Below are 21,140 nucleotides of genomic sequence, written 5' to 3'. Positions count from 1 at the left end.
CCACCTTTTGCTTTGATTACTGCTTTGCACACTCTTGGCATTCTCTTGATGGGCTTCAAGAGGTAGTCACCTGAAATGGTCTTCCAACAGTCTTGAAGGAGTTCCCAGAGATGCTTAGCACTTGTTGGCCCTTTTTGCCTTCACTCTGCTCGATTGGGTTCAGGTCCGGTGACTGTGGAGGCCAGGTCATCTGACGCAGCACCCCATCACTCTCCTTCATGGTCAAATAGCCCTTACACAGTCTGGAGGTGTATTTGGGGTCATTGTCCTGTTGAAAAGTAAATGATGGTCCAACTAAACGCAAACTGGATGGAATAGCATGCCGCTGCAAGATGCTGTGGTAGCCATGCTGGTTCAGTATGCCTTCAATTTTGAATAAATCCCCAACAGTGTCACCAGCAAAGCACCCCCACACCATCACACCTCCTCCTCCATGCTTCACGGTGGGAACCAGGCATGTAGAGTCCATCCGTTCACCTTTTCTGCGTCGCACAAAGACACGTGGTTGGAACCAAAGATCTCAAATTTGGACTCATCAGACCAAAGCACAGATTTCCACTGGTCTAATGTCCATTCCTTGTGTTCTTTAGCCCAAACAAGTCTCTTCTGCTTGTTGCCTGTCCTTAGCAGTGGTTTCCTAGCAGATATTCTACCATGAAGGCCTGATTCACACAGTCTCCTCATAACAGTTGTTCTAGAGATGTGTCTGCTGCTAGAACTCTGTGTGGCATTGACCTGGTCTCTAATCTGAGCTGCTGTTAACCTGCGATTTCTGAGGCTGATGACTCGGATAAACTTATCCTCCGCAGCAGAGGTGACTCTTGGTCTTCCTTTCCTGGGCCGGCCCGCATGTGAGCCAGTTTCTTTGTAGCGCTTGATGGTTTTTGTGACTGCACTTGGGGACACTTTCAAAGTTTTCCCAATTTTTCAGACTGACTGACCTTCATTTCTTAAAGTAATGATGGCCACTCGTTTTTCTTTACTTAGCTGCTTTGTTCTTGCCATAATACAAATTCTAACAGTCTATTCAGTAGGACTATCAGCTGTGTATCCACCTGACTACTCCACAATGCAACTGATGGTCCCAACCCCATTTATAATGCAAGAAATCCCACTTATTAAACCTGACAGGGCACACCTGTGAAGTGAAAACCATTTCAGGTGACTACCTCTTGAAGCTCATCAAGAGAATGCCAAGAGTGTTCAAAGCAGAAATCAAAGCAAAAGGTGGCTACTTTGAAGAACCTAGAATATGACATATTTTCAGTTGTTTCACACTTTTTGGTTATGTATATAATTCCGCATGTGTAAATTTATTGTTTTGATGCCTTCAGTGTGAATCTACAATTTTCATAGTCATGAAAATAAAGAAAACTCTTTGAATGAGAAGGGGTGTCCAAACTTTTGGTCTGTACTGGTACATTAAAGAATGTTTCATAACAATTTTTCCTCTGAAATCGATTTTATCTTCGGTTTTGTGCGTATTATTGTCAGTCTGTAAAAGTGGCGCACTTCTTGGACAATATCGTTCCTAGCAGCGACCTGGAAGTCCAAAATCCATCCAGACATCCTCCCCATGCTGTTCCCAAAACATTTCAGTGGTGTTTCCATCAATTTCTGACCTTTTCCTGTAAACCAGGAAATTCTCTGCTTCTCCTATTGACTTCCATTGTGCTCGGGTGCTCTACAGGGTTCCCAAAGTGTTCTATTCGAGCACCAGAGCACCTGAGCACGTTGGTGCTCGATCAAGACTATTCAATTCATTACAATACATAATGTATTGTACTGAATGCATTGTACTGAATGTATTGTACTGAATTGAAACAGGGATCAAACCCTGAAAAGGTGAAGTCCAACAGTGGAACAAATATAAAAAGGAAAAAAAGGGAAAAAATTTGTTTTTTTTATTATAAAAAAAGAACGTTTCAAGTAAAAAAAAAAAAACGTCTTTTTTAGAGTTAAGCGGACACCTGGATGTTCGGGTTCGACGGGTTCAGCCGAACTTCACAAAAAAGTTTGAGTTTGGGACCCGAACTTGACCCTGAACCCGAACCCCATTGAAGTCAATGAGGACCCAAACTTTCAAGTACAAAAATGGCTGTAAAAATGTAATGGAAAGGGCTAGAGGGCTGCAAATGGCATCAAAATGTGGTTAAGAGCATGGCAAATGTGGATAGGGTAATGACTTTAAATAACATAAAATATGTAAAAATTACAAATTATAATCTGGATCTAGGAGGACCAAGTCCACATGGAGTAGGAGGTTGAGGAGGCGGTGGATGTGGCGTTGTAGGTCAAAGTTTATTTACAGATGCCTATGCAGGCGTTGAACCTATCTTGTCCCAGGTGAAAATGTAATACTTCACTTTTATTATTATTTGGGTTAAAATATGTGCTTTATACCTTTATTTAATTTTACTTCATGAACCAAATAATAGAAAAAGATTAAAAATACAGTAAACACTCCACTGCGTGGTCAAATGATGCTCAGTGAGTCAGGAGGGAGAGCACGTGCACTATCTCTCACCCCTGTCACTTATAGGCAGTTAGCTGCCTTCATGTCGCTTGCAGTGACACCTTCATCTAGGCTAAGTTGTGGGAGCTGAACTCACTCTTCCCACTTCTAATACAGCACATGGATAATACCATATGTTAGCTGACCTCTGTCTATCCCTTTGGTGGTGCACACTGCGTACATAACATTCACGGTTTGAATACCGTATCACACTGCTAATCTACTCTAGCTTTAATAAGTAGGCCATCCGGACTAATGCTAACTAACTGACAGTGGAGTAGATCGCTGATTTAAAAGCTAAATCTGCCCCCAACATGTTTCACCAGATAACTGGCTTCTTCAGGGGATTTGGGCAGCAATGAATACCCTATCAGACTGAAAGTTTATATAGGGGGTAATGTGATTGACAGACTTTGCACCCAGTACAATGAGTGATTGAGTACCTGTCATCTGCCTGCGACTGTAACCACACCCCCATGATGAGGTCAACTACCAAACTAAAAAGTTGTAGGTAGAAGTGGCGGTGGAGGAGGAGGAGGTAGCCTACACTGCTTTTTGGTTTAAAATTTATTTTTATTTTTTTAAATTAGGGTACACCCCCAAAACATTGGGAAATATAACCCTCCAGTTATATTGGCTGCAGGGCAGGCCAGCACCTCCAAGGCGTAAAGGGCAAGCTCAGGCCAGGTGCCCAATTTGGAGACCCAGAAGTTGCAGGGGTTGACCCCCGTCAGTTAGCTCGTGTAGGCGTGTGCATACTTACTGCCCCACCATGTCGCACGCCCCCGTGATGATCACGATCCAATTTGATATCTGCTCTATCAACTTTCGATGTTCTTTTATGCGCCTACCATTGTGATCACGGGTGGTGGCGAATCAGGGTTTCAGGCCGGAGATGGAGCATGAGAAAAAGAGACCAAATTTAAGGGATCGAGCAGAAATGTGGGAAAAACTATTGAGGTGCAAATGTGGGACAAATTACAGAAGCCCAAATGTGAACCAAAAGAGTCAAGCGGAAATTTGGAAAAAGCTATTGAGGCGCAAATGTTGTACAAATTACAGAAGCCCAAATGTGGGCCAAAAGAGTCAAGCGGAAATGTGGGAAAAGCTATTAGGGCTCAAATGTTGGCCAAAAGAGTATAGCGGAAATGTGGGACAAATTATTGAAGTGCAAATGTAGTACAACTTGTTTAAGCATTGAATCAAAGGAGGTGGCGCGCATTAATTAAAGAAGCATTTCAGACATTTTATTCCCTGTCTAAAATTGTATAATGTCAACCCAAGAATGTAACATAAAAATTGCAGAAATGTATTAACCTGTCTACTTGGTAGATCAGTGGTCTATGACAAAAAACAATTGTTTATTGTCACCCAAAAATGTAAAATAAAAATTATTGAAATTTAATAAGCTGTCAAATAGGTAAAGGAGGGGTAAATTACACCCAAAAATTGGTAAAAAATTTTTTTTGAACGGTCTACTAGGTATAGCAGTGGTACTCACACCCAAAAATTGTTGAAATTCAATTAAAAATGTAACTGACAATTATTTTTTTTAACCTGTCTACTAGGTATAGAAGTGATACTATACACCCAAAGATTAGTGAATTTCACCCGAAAATGTAAATGACAATATTTTTTTTTTTTAACCAGTCTACTAGTTATAGCAGTGGTACATCACACCCAAAAATTGGTGAATTTCACCCGAAAATTTAAATGACAATATTTTTTTTTTAACCTGCCTACTAGGTATAGCAGTGGTACATCACACCCAAAAATTTGTAAATTTCACCAGAAAATGTAAATACATTTTTTATTTTTTTTTAAACTGTCTAATAGGTAAAGCAGTGGAACTATACACCCAAAAAGTTGTGAATATCACCAGAAAATGTAACTGATAATTTATTTAAATTTTTTACCGGTCTACTAGGTATAGCAGTGGTGCTATACACAGAAATTGGTGAATTTCATCCGAAAATGTAAATGACATTTTTTTTTAACCTGTCTAATAGGTTTAGCAGTGGTACTATACACCAAAAATTGGTAAATTTCACCAGAAAATGTAAATGACAATAATTTTATTTTAACCTGCCTACTAGGTATAACAGTGGTACATCACACCCAAAAATTGGTAAATTTCACCAGAAAATGTAAATGACAATAATTTATTTTGACATCACACCCAAAAATTTGTGAATTTCACCCAAAAATGTAAATTACTATTTTTTTATTTTTAACTGGCCTACTAGGTATAGCATTAATACTATACACCCAAAAATTGGTGAATATCACCCGAAAATGTAACTAATAATTATAATTTTTTTACTGGTCTACTAGATATAGCAGTGGTACTATACACAAAAATTGGTGAATTTCACCCGAAAATGTAAATGACAGTTTTTTTTAACCTATCTAATAGGTATAGCACTGGTACATCACACTTAAAAATTGGTGAATTTCACCCAAAAATGTAAATGACAATTTTTTTTATTTTTGTTTAACCTGTCTACTAGGTATAGCAGTGGTACTATAAACCCAAAAATTGGTGAATTTCACCCGAAAATGTAAATGACAATACAATTGTTTTTTAACAGGCCTACTAGGTGTAGCAGTGGTACATCACACCCAAAAATTGGTGAATATCACCAGAAAATGTAACTGACAATTTTTTTATTTATTTTTTTGCCGGTCTACTAGGATTAGCAGTAGTAATATACACAAAAATTGGTGAGTTTCACCCAAAAATGTAAATGACAATTATTATTTTTTTAACCTGCCTACTAGGTATAGCAGTGGTACTATACACCCAAAAATTGGTGAATTTCACCCAAAAATGTAAATGACAATATTATTATTTTTTTACAGGCCTAGTAGGTATAGCAGAGTGGCACATCACACCCAAAAAATTGGTGAATATCATCAGAAGATTTAACTGACAATTTATTTATTTATTTATTTGCCGGTCTACTAGGATTAGCAGTAGTACTATACACAAAAATTGGTGAGTTTTACCCAAAAATGTAAATGACAATTATTATTGTTTTAACCTCCCTACTTGGTATAGCAGTGGTACTATACACCCAAAAATTGGTTAATTTCACCCAAAAATGTAAATGACAATATTATTATTTCTTTACAGGCCTAGTAGGTATAGCAGAGTGGCACATCACACCCAAAAATTGGTGAATTTCACCCAAAAATGTAAATGACAATTATTATTTTTTTCACCTGTCTACTAGGTATAGCAGTTGTACTATACACCCAAAAATTGGTGAATTTCACCAGAAAATGTAACTGACATTTTTTTTTTTTTTTTGCCGGTCTACTAGGATTAGCAGTAGTACTACAACCAAAAATTGGTGAATTTTACCAAAAAATGTAAATGACAATTATTTTTTTTTTAACCTGCCTACTAGGTATATAGCAGAGTGGCACATCACACCCAAAAATTGGTGAATTTCACCCGAAAAAGTAAATGACATTTTTTTAATTTTTAACCAGACTACTAGGTAAAGCAGTGGTACTATACACCCAAAAATTGGTGAAAATCACCAGAAAATGTAATCATTTATTTTTACTTTTTTACCGGTCTACTAAATATAGCAGTGGTACTAAACAAAAAAATTGGTGAATTTCACCTGAAAATGTAAATGACAATTTTTTTATATATTTTTTTAACCTGTCTACTAGGTATAGCAGTGGTACTATACATCCCAAAAATTGGTGAATTTCAGCAAAAAATGTAAATGATATTTTTTTTTATTTTTAACCTGTCTACTAGGTATAGCCGTGGTACTATACACCAAAAATTGGTAAATTTCACCAGAAAATGTAAATGACAATATTATTTTTTTTAACCTGCCTACTAGGTATAGCAGTGGTACATCACACCCAAAAATTGGTGAATATCACCTGAAAATGTAACTAATAATTATTATATTTTTACTGGTCTACTAGATATAGCAGTGGTACTATACACAAAAATTGGTGAATTTCACCTGAAAATGTAAATGACATTTTTTTAACCTATCTAATAGGTATAGCAGTGGTACATCACACTTAAAAATTGGTGCATTTCACCCAAAAATGTAAATGACAATTTTTTTTTTTTTTGTTTAACCTGTCTACTAGGTATAGCAGTGGTACTAAAACCCAAAAATTGGTGAATTTTACCCGAAAATGTAAATGACAATACAATTGTTTTTTAACCGGCCTACTAGGTATAGCAGTGGTACATCACACCCAAAAATTGGTGAATATCACCAGAAAATGTAACTGACAATTTTTTTTTTTTTTGCCGGTCTACTAGGATTAGCAGTAGTACTATACACAAAAATTGGTGAGTTTCACCAAAAAATGTAAATGACAATTATTATTTTTTTAACCTGCCTACTAGGTATAGCAGTGGTACTATACACCCAAAAATTTGTGAATTTCACCCAAAAATTTTTTTTTTACAGGCCTACTAGGTATATAGCAGAGTGGCACATCACACCCAAAAATTGGTGAATTTCACCTGAAAAAGTAAATGACAATTTTTTTAATTTTTAACCGGACTACTAGGTAAAGCAGTGGTACTATACACCCAAAAATTGGTGAAAATCACCAGAAAATGTAACTAATCATTTATTTTTACTTTTTTACCGGTCTATTAGATATAGCAGTGGTACTAAACAAAAAAATTTGTGAATTTCACCTGAAATTGTAAATGACAATTTTTTTATATTTTTTTTAACCTGTCTACTAGGTATAGCAGTGGTACTATACATCCCAAAATTGGTGAATTTCACCCAAAAATTTAAATGACCATTTTTTTAAACTGTCTAATAGGTTTAGCAGTGGTACATCACTCCCAAAAATTTGTGAATTTCAGCAGAAAATGTAAATGATAATTTTTTTATTTTTAACCTGTTTACTAGGTATAGCAGTGGCACATCAAACCCAAAAATTGGTGAATTTCACCAAAATATGTAAATGACAATATTATAATTTTTTTTTAACCTCCCTACTAGATATAGCAGTGGTACTATACACAAAATATTGGTGAATTTTACCCGAAAATGTAAATGACAATATTTTTTTTTTTTTTAAACCGGCCTACTAGGTATAGCAGTGGTACATCACACCCAAAAATTGGTGAATTTCACCCGAAAATGTAAATTACAATTCTTTTTTGTTTTTAACCGGACTACTAGGTAAAGCAGTGGTACTATACACCCAAAAATTGGTGAATTTCACCCAAAAAATGTAAATGACAATTATAATTTTTTTAACCTGTTTACTAGGTATAGCAGTGGTACATCAAACCAAAAATTGGGGAATTTCGCCCAAAAATGTAAATGACAATTTTTTTTTTTTAAACCTGTTTACTAGGTACAGCAGTGGTACATCAACCCCAAAAATTGGGGAATTTCACCCAAAAATGTAAATGACAATTATTATTTTTTTAAACTGTCTACTAAGTATAGCAGTGGTACTATACACCCTAAAAATTTGAGAATTTCCCCAGAAAATGTAACTGACAATTATTATTTTTTTAACCTGCCTACTAGGTATAGCAGTGGTACATCACACCCCAAAATTGGTGAATTTTACCCGAAAATGTAAATGACAATTTTTTTATTTTTAACCGGACTACTAGGTAAAGCAGTGGTACTATACACCCTAAAAATTTGAGAATTTCACCAGAAAATTTAACTGACATTTATTATTTTTTTCACCTGTCTACTAGGTATAGCAGTTTTACTATACACCCAAAAGTTGGTGAATTTCACCAGAAAATGTAAATGACAATATTATTATTTATTTTACCTTGCCTACTAGGTATAGCAATGGCACTATAGACCCAAAAATTGGTGAATTTCACCCAAAAATGTAAAGGTGTAAAGGGCAAGCTCAGGTCATGTGCCTAATTTGGAGACCTAGAAGTTGAAGGGGGCATAGCCGTCATTCAGTACGTGTAGGCGTGTGCACACATACTGCTCCACCATGTTGGTAAATGCTGCCTTCTGCTACGACGTACCATATCAGCTGGTGGTGCTGGTTGTTGTGGCGTGCTGACAAAGCTTTTCCATATTTCGGCCATGCTAACCCTGCCTTCTGAGGTGCTGGCAGTGCCCCAGCTGCGTTTGCGACCTCTGAGAACGGCGTTATCGGCACTGGCCATGTTGGTGGAGTACTCAAAACAGTTCAACAAGGAACACAGGTCTCACATGGAGGCGCAGTCATTGGTGGTGAAGTGGTGCTGTTCCGCCAAGTGACTCACCCGTGCGTGCTGCAGCTGAAACTCCACTATCGCCTGATGCTGCTTGCAAAGTCTGGCCAGCATGTGCAAGGTGGAGTTCCCCCTTGTGGGCATGTCGCATATGAGGCGGTGAGCGGGAAGGCCGAAGTTACACTGCAGCGCTGACAGGCGAGCAGCAGCAGGGTAAGAACGCAGAAAGAGCGCACAGACGCCCCTCACTTTATGCAGCAGCTCTGACATATCGGGGTAATTTTTAAGGAATCTCTGCACCACCAAATTCAGAACATGCGCCAGAAAAGGGATGTGTGTCAAACCGGCAAGTCCCAGAGCTGCTACGAGATTTCACTCATTATCGCTCACCACCAGGCTGGGCTTAAGGCTGACTTGCACAAACCACTCATCAGTCTGTTGTTCAAGGCCCGTCCACAGTTTCTGCGCAGTGTGAGGTTTGTCTCCCAAACAGATACGTTTTAAAACTGCCTGCTGTCATTTACCCCTGGCTGTGCTGAAGTTGGTGGTGAAGGTGTTACGCTGACCGGATGAGGAGCTGGTAGAGGATAAGGAAGCAGAGTAGAGGAGGAAGCAACAGGAGGCAAACTGAAGCAGCCTGCAATCCTCGGTGGTGGAAGGATATGCGCCAAACTGCTCCGCCTCAGGCCCAGCCGCCACTGCATTTACCCAGTGTGCTGTTATGGAGATATAACAGGGGGGCACAGCCTGACGGTGTTGTGGTAAATATTTGGGTCAGTATGCTATGCTCCATGCTAACTATATGATATTGATGTATGTCAGTGTGCTTTGTAATGTCTATGAGACGTAGGGTCAAAAATTTGGCTCTGTGACCTCAGTATATTGTGGACAGGACAGCACTTTTTGCATGCACTGATTATATTATTCTATATGTATATATTTTTGCACTAAGCACTTTATATGTATGAACTGTAATTACCATACACCCGAAGTCTGAGATAGATTTTAAATGTTCTTAATCTATGTGAGGCCAGATTGTGTAACTCCAGAGATACATAATAAAATTGATAATTATTTAAATATACTTAGTGGTGGAGTTATGATTTATGATTGTTTTGATCTATATATCTAAATTTTGGTTCTATGGAGATATAACGTCCCTGACCGTGCTTACTAGTCCACGTATCCGTAGTGAGGTGCACCTTGCCACAGATGGTGTTGCACAGTGCACACCTGATTTTGTCCCCTACTTGGTTGTGTAGGGAAGGGATGGCTCTCCTGGAAAAGTAGTGGCGGATGGGCACGACGTACTGTGGGACAGCCACCGCCATAAGGCCTTTAAAACTATCCATCTCCACCAGACGAAATTACAGCATTTCAAAGGCCAGTAATTTAGAAATGCTGGCATTCAGGGCTAGGGATCGTGAGTGGGTAGGGGGTACTTCCTCTTCCTCTCCAGCATTTGGGAGATGGAGAGAAGAACGCTTCCGTGGGACATTGTGGAGATGCTTGGTGATCCAGATGGTGATGTTGCTGGAAGATCCTCTGTTTGCGGGGTGGCACTGTCACTCCAGAGGTGGATGAAAAGGCCGAGACTGCAGCAGAAGAGGAAGCAGGAGGAGCCAGAGACCTTTCTTGGTTTTTGAGGTGTCTACTCCACTGCAGCTCATGCTTAGCACTTACAGATGTACTATCCATCTTACAGATGTAGCAGGGTTAGCACTCCAGCTCTTAACTCAAATTTCTTAACTCATCGTGTTATCTTGAGACAAAAGCCATTGAAAAGCAATTGAAGGTGTTTGCTTTAGATGAGATAACACAACTCAGAAATCTCTAAAAACAGGAGTGTTAACTCTACTCCATCTGTAAATGCCTGGTCATGCAGGTTGTGCTCAGGTTGAGAACGTTTATGCCTCGCTTCAGGCTCTGATTGCACAGCGTGCAAACCACTTGTGTCTTGTCGTCAGGACATTGTCTGAAGAACTGCCAGGCCAGGGAACTCCTTGGAGCTGGCTTTGGTGTGCTCTGTCCCTTGCTGCGGTGGGCAGTAGCAGGCGTTCTGTCTAGAGGACGGCCGCTCTGCTTTTGCACCCTACTTCCTCTTCTGCTGTGCTGGTGGCTCTGTGCAACCACCACCTCTTCCTCCTAACTACATAGGTCACTCGCATGACCTTGTTTCCATGTGGGGTAGAGGATCTCATAGTCCTCCACATCATCTTCCACCCAGTCTTCACCCCTGACTTCCTTGTCGGTCTGCACACTTTCGAAAGCCCCAGCAGTTGGCACCTGTGTTTCGTCATCATCCCAGACGTGCTGCGATGGTCCTTCCGGGCATGGGTGCACTCAATCTCTTCCACTTCTGTGGCAGGGCTAGGTGGATGGCCCTGGGAAACCCTGCTAACAGAGTCATCAAAAAGCAGAAGAGACTGCTGCATGACTTGGAGCTCAGACTGCTTGGCTTATTTGTAAGGGGGTGATGTGAAAGACTGATGGATATCGGCTGAAGGTGCCAACTGTGGTCTTTCAGCAGGAGACTGGGTGGGAGACAATGTGAAGGAACTAGATCCACTGTCAGCAACCCAATCTACTATCGTCTGTACTTGTTCAGGTCTCACCATTCGTAGAGCCGCATTAGGCCCGACCAAATACCGCTGCAGGTTATGTCGCCTACTTGAACCTGAGGAAGGGTTTTCACTTGTGCATGTAGCTGGCACAGATCGACCACGTCCTCTCCCGCAACAGGAGCTCCACCAGCAGCACCGCAACCTGGGCCACGTCCCTGATTTGATGCTCTCCTCATATTTCTTGAATCTAGGCTCTTGCCCTAAATGGGTGTTTAATTAATAGTAGAATAGAACGACAGTATGCACAGGGTGTATCTCACATGCCCTGAACCAGACTAGGCCTCAATTAAATTTGCTCACCCAAAATGGCTGTATTTCAAATACTTTAATAAAAGCCCTGTTTTTAAAGGGTGTATCACACATGCCCTGAACCAGACTAGGCCTCAATTAAATTTGTTTGCCCAAATACCTGAATAAAACCCCTATATTTAAAGGGAATTTCAAACGTCTTGATGATGTAAGGGTGCAACAATTGTGTATTTTGCCCAAAAAAGGGTATTTTATTAATAGAAGAATATAATCCCTGTATATACAGGGTGTATCTCACATGTCCTGACCCACACTAGGCCTCAATTAAAGATTTGTGCACCAAATGGCAGTATTTCAAATATCTGAATAGAACCCCTGTATTTAAAGGGTGTATCTCACAATGACATCTGCAGCAAAGGCTGCCAACTAAATTTGTTTTGCCCAAACGGGTGTTTGATAACTGAATATGACAGCAGTATATAACCCTGGAATTTTAAACGTCTTGATGCTGCAAGGCCTGAAAAATTGTGTATTTTGCGCAAAAAAGGGTGTTTTATTAATAGAAGAATATAAGCCTTGTATATATAGGGTGTATCTCACACGGCCTGACCCACACTAGGCCGCAACTAAACTATTTTTTCATAAATGCAACTTTTTGACAAAAAGTCGCATTTTTATTCCATAAATGTGACTTTCTGATAAAACACCACTGCATAAGCTTGCTTAATTGTCCTCAACAATTTGAACCATTTCTGCAGATAAGAGGATGATACATGAGGCAAAATATGTGCCAATTTGATAGCCCCACCCACTTTGACATTTACAATTCATTTCTGGCATGATGCATTCTTTATGGTGAAAATTCTGGAGACAACAGTTAATATATTTGGTGCAAATCAAAACACTGTTCTTTTTGGCACATTTTATGCCAGAACAGTGGCTCAGTGATGAGCACTGGTGCCTTGCAGCGCTGGGGTCCTAGGTTCAATTCCGACCAAGGACAATATCTGCATGGAGTTTGTATGTTTTTTTTTTTTTTTTTTTTATTTAATTATCTTTATTGTTAGTATATCAAAACATTACAGATAGAAAACAAAAAATACAATTTCCCCCCAACCCCGATTCCCTAAAGAAACCCTCCCCTACCTGTGGTGCGTCAAAATAAGTCCTCTATCATTAAGAAAATTGAACACAACTGATCAAGCTCTCCAACCACCCCATATCTTAATCCACTTCTCCTCAGCCTCCCTCTGTTTGTACATGATTTTCTCATAATTTTTTACCTTAGCAATTAAATTCATCAATGTAATTATATCTGGAGTATATCGAGCAAACCAGGTTCGACTGACCAACACTCTAGCCAACATCAATATCCTGCCCAGGAGGATCTTTTGATACTTATGATTATTTAATTTAGAGAGATCATTAAGCACGAATACTTGTGGTTCAAAAGGGATTCGTATTTTTAGTTTATACCTAATACAATTATTTATAATATTCCAGAAGTTTGTGAGTTCTGGACAAGTCCATATCATATGAAGAAAATCCGCTCCTACAGTATCGCATTTGGGGCAATTGGACTTGTCTCTTAATCCACATTTATTCATCCATAAAGGAGTAATATATAATCTATGGCAAATATAAAATTGTATTAGAACGTGGTTGAAGTTCTGGGATAGTGAAACTAAATTCCCAAAAATATTCTCCCATCCATCTACTTGTAAATTCGGACAATCCACCTCCCACGCTTTTTGTCCTGGTGACTGTGTGTCACTAAACCGTGCCTTAAGTAATAACTTATATATATTTGAAATTTTTATTCTAGGCAGTGTACCCCCTACCCAATCATTCAAAAAAGATGAATTATCTATATCTAGCACCAATTTATCATCCAAACTGGATAGGACTGAACGCAATTGAAAATACCTAAACCAAGAAGGGTTTGTTATACTATGTGTCATCTCTATAAATGGTTTAATTTCTCTATCTTTAACGACCTGTGAAATATACAAAATTTTATTCTTTTGCCAAAATGTATCAGCTGCAATATCATCTAGCCTTTGTAAATACAGATTGTGCCAAAGAGGCGTAAATGTCAGTGAACCCTTGATCTTCAACCATGTTCTAGTTGTAGCCCATACTTTCAGGAGTAATTTTATGGTCTCTCTGTAGCCCCACTCATAACTCTTTAATAGACCAGATTCCAACAAGGTAAAAATATTATTGTGGGCATGGCTAGTTACCAACTTCCCTAACAATGCACTATTCTCTGATTCATAGCATCTCAATAACTGGGCTGCAATAAAATACCCTTTAAAGTAAGGGAGATTTAAACCCCCGCACTCCACAGATTTATACAGATATTCCAGCTTTATTCGAACTCGCTTTCTTCCCCATATTAAATCATTGATTATTTTTTCAATGAGTTTAAAATATTTGTCTTGTATCCAAATAGGTGTATTCCTGAGGACATAAAGAAATTGTGGTAATATCACCATTTTAACTAGTGAAACTCGATCGGCTCTGGATAGGGGCAGTCTCAGCCAGATCCCTATTTTAGCTCTAGTCCTTACCACTATGGGAATCAAATTAAGTTGTACGAAATTTTCAACCCGAGGTGATATAGTCAAACCCAGGTATTGAAAGGTGTCAACAATATCCAACTGTGTCCCGAGAACCTCTTTCTGTGGCAGGGGATCTATTGGCATCAAGCTGGTCTTGGTCCAGTTTATAAGAAGACCAGACACCTCACCAAATGCTTTAACCATTTGGATAATCCTAGGAAGAGTGATTTCCGTATAGTCTATAAAAAACAGAACATCATCCGCATATAAGGAGATCCGATCTTGTACTCCTAGCGTACCAAATCCTTTAACCTGATCATCCTGCCTAATGGCCATCGCAAGGGGTTCAATATAAATATCGAATAATAGGGGAGACAGTGGGCAGCCCTGCCGTGTGCCTCTTTTTAAATCAATACTACTACTCAAAATTCTATTAAGACTCAATTTTGCCCTTGGGGATCTATACAATAACTTAAGAGTACGTATAAACTTTTCCCCAAAGCCCATCCTTGCCAGAACCTTCCAGAGGAAGCACCACTCCACCCTGTCAAATGCCTTGGAGGCATCCAGCGACAGGATGGAGCGAGTGGTCCCCCCAGGGGCCTGAATATTAGAAAAAAGCCGATGTAAATTATGATGTGTACCCTTGTTTTAGACAAAGCCACTCTGGTCCGGATGGACAATAGAAGAAATAACCCTAGAAAGCCTTGTAGCCAGGACCCTCGCAAGAAGCTTTACATCTGCATTAAGCAGTGAGATTGGTCTATAAGATTCTAAATCTAAAGGGTCCTTGCCTTTTTTTGGAATTAATATTATTACAGCCTCCATCATTGAGTCTGGGAGCTTCCCATCCTCCATTGATTCAGAAAAGACCTCCAACAGTCTCGGGAGAATGCAATCCCTATATTTACTATAAAATTCATATGGGAGTCCATCTGAACCAGGAGTGGAATTAGCTGAACATAATTTAATAGCTCCCTCAAGTTCCTGGATTGAGACCTCTAGTTCAAGTGCTTTCTTTTGCGTCTCAGTAATAGTTGGAAAGATGATCCTATCAAGATAAAAATCTATCTTATCATCTGTGATGTTAGATTCGGCTTTATACAAATCAAGGAAATAATCAACAAAGGCCTTCTCTACCGGGCCCTGTCCAGTGACCATCCTACCATCAATCAATCGAACCTTATCTATATAATTTTTAGATTGTTGACTTGAAATTACTCTAGACAGAAGTTTACCGGGTCGCCCTGACTCTGTAAAGTATTTTTGCCCTTTAAAGAAAAGGCTCTGTTGGGCCTTATCCAGTAAAAAATTAGAATATATTTGTGTGGCTCTTTGCATGTTTTCCCTATTCTGCTCCGACTTATTCATGTAAAAGGATTCTGTCGCCTGTGCAGCACGTTCTTCTAGATTTTTCTGTTTTTTTCCCATACTCCCTTCTAAGGTTCGCGATATTACTAACCATCAATCCCCTCATATACGCCTTAAACGTATCCCATACCACTTGAATTTTGGCTGAACCATAATTATTATCCCAGAATCTGCCAATTTCATTTTGGATTATTTCATGTGTCTTTATAACTGATAGCCAGTAAGGATTTAGTCTAAAAAGGGGTTTTGATGTATATCCTTCCTGAGACAAGCAGAATTCAAGTAGTAACGGAGAATGATCCGATATTGACCTCGTTTCATATTTCATTCGCTTTAGTAATTTCACATGTTTACTACTGATCAATGCAAGATCTATTCTGGACATTGATTTACCTGCTTTACTAAAGCATGAAAAAGCCCTCTTCCCCTGTCCTAAATATTCCCAAGCATCTTCAAAACCAGCCTCCAGGCAGAACCGTGCCAGGGGAGACCCCTGGACCGGGCTGTCGCTCCTGACACTCGTAGAGACCCTATCACGTACAGGATCGATGACACAGTTAAAGTCGCCAATAATCAGTGTTGGACACTCTGGCCATTTATCCATAAATAATACCAAGGAATTAAGGACCGAAAAGGAAAATGGCGGTGGGATATAGACAAAGGCCAAAATACATATCTTCCCCCTTAACCTACAATATAAAAAAATAAATCTCCCCTGTTGGTCGACAGAGGATGCCTCGCAGACAAGATCAATAAGTCTATGTATCAAGACAGTAACACCTCTCGAGTAGTTAGAGAAAGTAGAATGGTAAGTGTGCGCAGCCCATCCCCTGTCGACCACCCTAGAGGTCTCCTCAGTGAGGTGGGTCTCTAACAAGCATACTATTGCTGGTAGATGGACCTGAGTCAAGTCAGAAATCGCTTGTCTCTTTCCTCTATCCCCCAGACCACGTATATTCCAGGCAATAATTCTAGTCAACATTATCAACAGCGGCTAAGTGGGAAAAAGGAGATGGAAAGAAAGAAATACAACAAAGAAAGGGCAAAAAGGAAAAAAGAGGAAAAAACACACCCATTTTGACGCACCACAGCCCAACCCCAACCCCCCCCCCCCCACATACAGATAATCTACCACGTATTGTAGTAGATTTCTTTCCTATGACCATCCCTCCCACACTCCCCCCACTCGGCCACCCTCATTAGGAAGCGAAGAGAAATAAATTTAGGGGGATAAGCCCCCTTATAACAGTTGTTATTCCCGCCAGATCATAAGACAATTAAATCATAAGTTGTTTCGGTCAAGCCAGTCCGCGGCTTCTTCCGAAGTATCAAAAAAAAAGATTTTGTCATTAAAAATAATCCGCAATTTTGCTGGGAATATGAGAGAATATTTAATGTCCTTTTCTCTTAGCCTCTTTTTGACCATCAAAAATGTGCGTCTCTTTTCTTGTATATCTTTTGAAAAATCCGGAAAAAAAGCCAATCTATTCCCGTTATGTACAACCGGTGAACATTCTCTCGCCCTTCTCAAAAGGATATCTTTATCCCCTGTAGTCAATAACTTGACAAGAAATGTCCGAGGTTGTCTCCCTGGAATTGGTTTACCCCCTGGGACCCGGTGAGCTCTTTCAATCATAAAAAAAGAGGAAAACGAATCTTTCCCAAAATTCTCAAAGATTAACTTCTGTATATATTGAGTTGGGTTCTTCTCTTCCACACCCTCTGGAATCCCAGCAAAGGAGGCAATATGGACAATCACCTATGGAGGAATGGGGCTGACGTGATGACGTAGACGTAGTACGTCACGCTCTCCTCTCTCCCCGGCTCGGCTGCCTCGCCGTCCTGCTGCCTTGGCGTCTCTATGGCCGTTCCTGCCTCCATGGACCTGGGGGGGATGCTGTTCGTCTAGCTTCTGACTCCTGACTCCGCTTGCTGCCCGGCGCTGTTCGTGTCTCCGGCTTTTCCGGACTGTCTGCCTCCCCCGCTTGCCTCCGGGATTCAGCTTGCGGGGAGTATCTGGTGCGCAGTCGGCTGGCTGGCTTCTTGTATACCTGGGACTCTGGACTTCTCGACTGCCGGTGCGCTTCTGTTTTTGTCGGTGATAGCGCTTCTCTCCTCCGCTCTGTGTGCCAAGCCTTGATTTCGGTGGTAAGGATCGATTACGGCGGCTAAGGAGTGAGGTTGGCTGCTTCGTCTGCTCCGGACATCAGTGTTTTTCTCTGGCGGCCACTACTCCCCTCTGCTCTGCCTCCCGTTCAGAGATTCCTGGGATCGAGGGGTCTCCTTTTGGATATCCAGGTGGGATCTTCGTGGACATCCGAAGGAACGGAAAAAAGCTGGTGAGATTGTTCCTGTTTGCTCCTGCATCTATGTTCCTGCTTGTCTCCCTTGGTTCTCCTATGATTTTTTTCCTTTCATACTAACTATACTAACTACTAACGAACCTAAGTAAAAAGAACTAAACTGCACCAGAGTATACGTAATCCACCTTTTTACATGGTGTATTTCTAAGAGAGAATAAGAACAAACAAGAAGAGAGAGGAAAAAAAAAAAAAAAAAGGAAAAAAAAAAAAAAAAAAAAAAAAAAAAAAAAGAAATAAAAGAATAATAAATAACTATAAAGGAAGAAGAAGGAAGAAGTGATACACAGTGACACACATACAAAAGGAAAGAAAGAGGCGGAATAACAAAAAAAAAAAGGGGGGGAAAAAAAATAAAAAATATAATAATAAAAAAAAAAAAAAATTATATAGAGTGCAGGAACAAGGTATGGCTCCCAAAGCCAGTAGGCGCTCGACTGACCTCTCAAGCCAGAAATCTGGGTCTAAAACTGCTGAAATAACAAAAATAGACCAGTTCCTGAGGTCTCCGAGGGTTAATACGAGGGGCGCACAAAAGGAACCTGTCACAAAAAAAATTGACGATCCGGAGATGACTGAGTTAGAACCACAAAAAGCCTCTAGATACCCCGAAGAAGAAGATGGTATAATGGGGGAAGTTATCCCTAATGACAACTCCTCTCCGCTAGAAGAAATATTGCTAGCGGTTAAACAAAATGGGGATCTAATACAGGCTGTCACAACCCAACTGGGGTTTATCCAAGTTGATGTGGGACTAATAAAAGACGATTTGTCAAAAATGCGAGACAGAGTTAATAACCTTGAGAGTTCCGTTGCCCTGATACAAAATGAATCCAAAAAAATAAATACCGAAGTCTCTACATTCAAATTAGAGTATAACCTTTTGAAGAAAAAGGTTGCGGACCTCGAGGATAGGTCACGAAGATACAACATGGAGTTTGTATGTTAGTCCTGTGTTTGTGTGGGTTTCCTCTGGGTACTCTGGTTTCCTCCCACACTCCATAAACATAATGATAGGGGCCTTAGATTGTGAGCCCCATTGGGGACAGTTGGATGATAATGTCTGCAGATAAAGAGCTGCAGAATATAGTAGTGCTACATACAGTCATGTGAAAAAATTAGGACACCCTTTGAAAACATGTGGTTTTTTGTAACATTTTTAATAAAAGGTTATTTCATCTCCGTTTCAACAATACAGAGAGATTAAAGTAATCCAACTAAACAAAGAAAACTGAAGAAAAGTCTTTTCAAGATCTTCTGTAAATGTCATTCTACAAAAATGCCTATTCTAACTGAGGAAAAAGATAGGACACCCTTGCCCCTAATAGCGAGTGTTACCTCCTTTGGCTGAAATAACTGCAGTGAGACGGTTCTTGTAGCCATCTACCAGTCTTCGACATCGGTCTGAGGAAATTTTACCCCACTCCTCAATGCAGAACTTTTTCAGCTGTGAGATGTTTGAGGGGTTTCTTGCACGTACAGCCCTTTTCAAGTCACCCCACAGCATCTCAATGGGATTCAAATCTGGACTTTGACTTGGCCATTCCAGGACTCTCCATTTCTTCTTTTTCAGCCAATCTTTGGTTGATTTACTAGTATGTTTTGGGTCATTGTCATGTTGCATGGTCCAGTTCCGCTTCAGCTTTAATTTTCTAACTGATGGTCTCACATGTTCTTCAAGCACCTTCTGATACACAGTAGAATTCATCGTGGATTCTATGATGGTGAGCTGACCAGGTCCTGCTGCAGCAAAGCAGCCCCAAACCATGACACTTCCACCTCCATGCTTCACAGTTGGTATGAGGTTCTTTTCTTGGAATGCTGTGTTTGGTTTACGCCAAACATGTCCTCTGCTGTTGTGTCCAAATAATTCAATTTTGGACTCATCTGTCCAAAGAACATTATTCCAGAAGTCCTGGTCTTTGTCAACTTTATCTCTGGCAAATGTCAGTCTGGCCTCGATGTTTCTCTTGGAAAGCAAAGGTTTCCTCCTTGCACACCTCCCATGCAAGTTAAACTTGTACAGTCTCTTTCTGATTGTAGAGGCATGTACTTCTACATCAACAGTAGCCAGAGCCTGCTGTAGTTCTCGAGATGACACTTTAGGGTTTTTGGAGACCTCTTTTAGCATCTTGCGGTCTGCTCTTGGGGTGAACTTGCTGGGGCGACCAGTCCTGGGCATGTTGGCAGTTGTTTTGAAAGCCCTCCACTTGTAGACTATCTTCCGGACAGTGGAATGGCTGATTTCAAAATCTTTTGAGATCTTTTTAAATCCCTTCCCAGACTCATAGGCTGCTACAATCTTTTTTCTGAAGTCCTCTGACAGCTCTTTTGCTCTCACCATGGTGCTCACTCTCACTTCAACAGTCAGGAGCACACCAAACTAAATGTCTGAGGTTTAAATAGGGCAAGCCTCATTCAACATGCAGAGTAACGATCTACTAATTATGTGCACCTGGTGTGATATACCTGTGTGAGATCTGAGCCAATTTAAGAGGGAATACATGTGAGGGTGTCCTATCTTTTTCCTCAGTTAGAATAGGCATTTTTGTAGAATGACATTTACAGAAGATCTTGAAAAGACTTTTCTTCAGTTTTCTTTGTTTAGTTGGATTACTTTAATCTCTCTGTATTGTTGAAACGGAGATGAAATAACCTTTTATTAAAAATGTTACAAAAAACCACATGCTTTCAAAGGGTGTCCTAATTTTTTCACATGACTGTAAGTGCATAAAATAAATAATTCTGGTGCAACATGCTTAGTATATATCCCCCCATGTATTTGCTATTGTGTATATAATGTTTTTTCTTCAGACACGTGGTTAGAGGATGCCTGAGCTTTCTTGAAAGTCAAAAGCATGCTCTGCAAAATCATTGTATCTATGTCTGTTAGCCATTAAAAGGTATCATACCTGCCAGGCCTATCCACAATATAGGGGATAACTATTAGATCGGTGGGGATCCTACTGATATTTCCGGAGATAGCCGAGAGCTGTACTCAGCTATCTCCAGAACTCCTATACAAATGAATGGAGGATAACTTATGGATAAGGGATAACTTGAAGCAACCATAATACCCTTTTAATGAGAGCAATACACCAGTTTTCATATCTGAGAAATGCCATAACCTAAACAAAATAGTAACTCAGGCAGAAAATTAGACTTGTAAGCACTCTGCTGCAAACTTGCAGAGGGACTTATTTGACCTGTCACATGATCACTCAAAGAAATTTCCTGTACCCACTG

Source organism: Bufo gargarizans, chromosome 8 (genome assembly GCF_014858855.1).
Source record: "Bufo gargarizans isolate SCDJY-AF-19 chromosome 8, ASM1485885v1, whole genome shotgun sequence".
Taxonomy (NCBI): domain Eukaryota; kingdom Metazoa; phylum Chordata; class Amphibia; order Anura; family Bufonidae; genus Bufo; species Bufo gargarizans.
The sequence above is the reverse complement of the archived record's forward strand: the minus strand, read 5'-3'. Positions refer to the sequence as shown.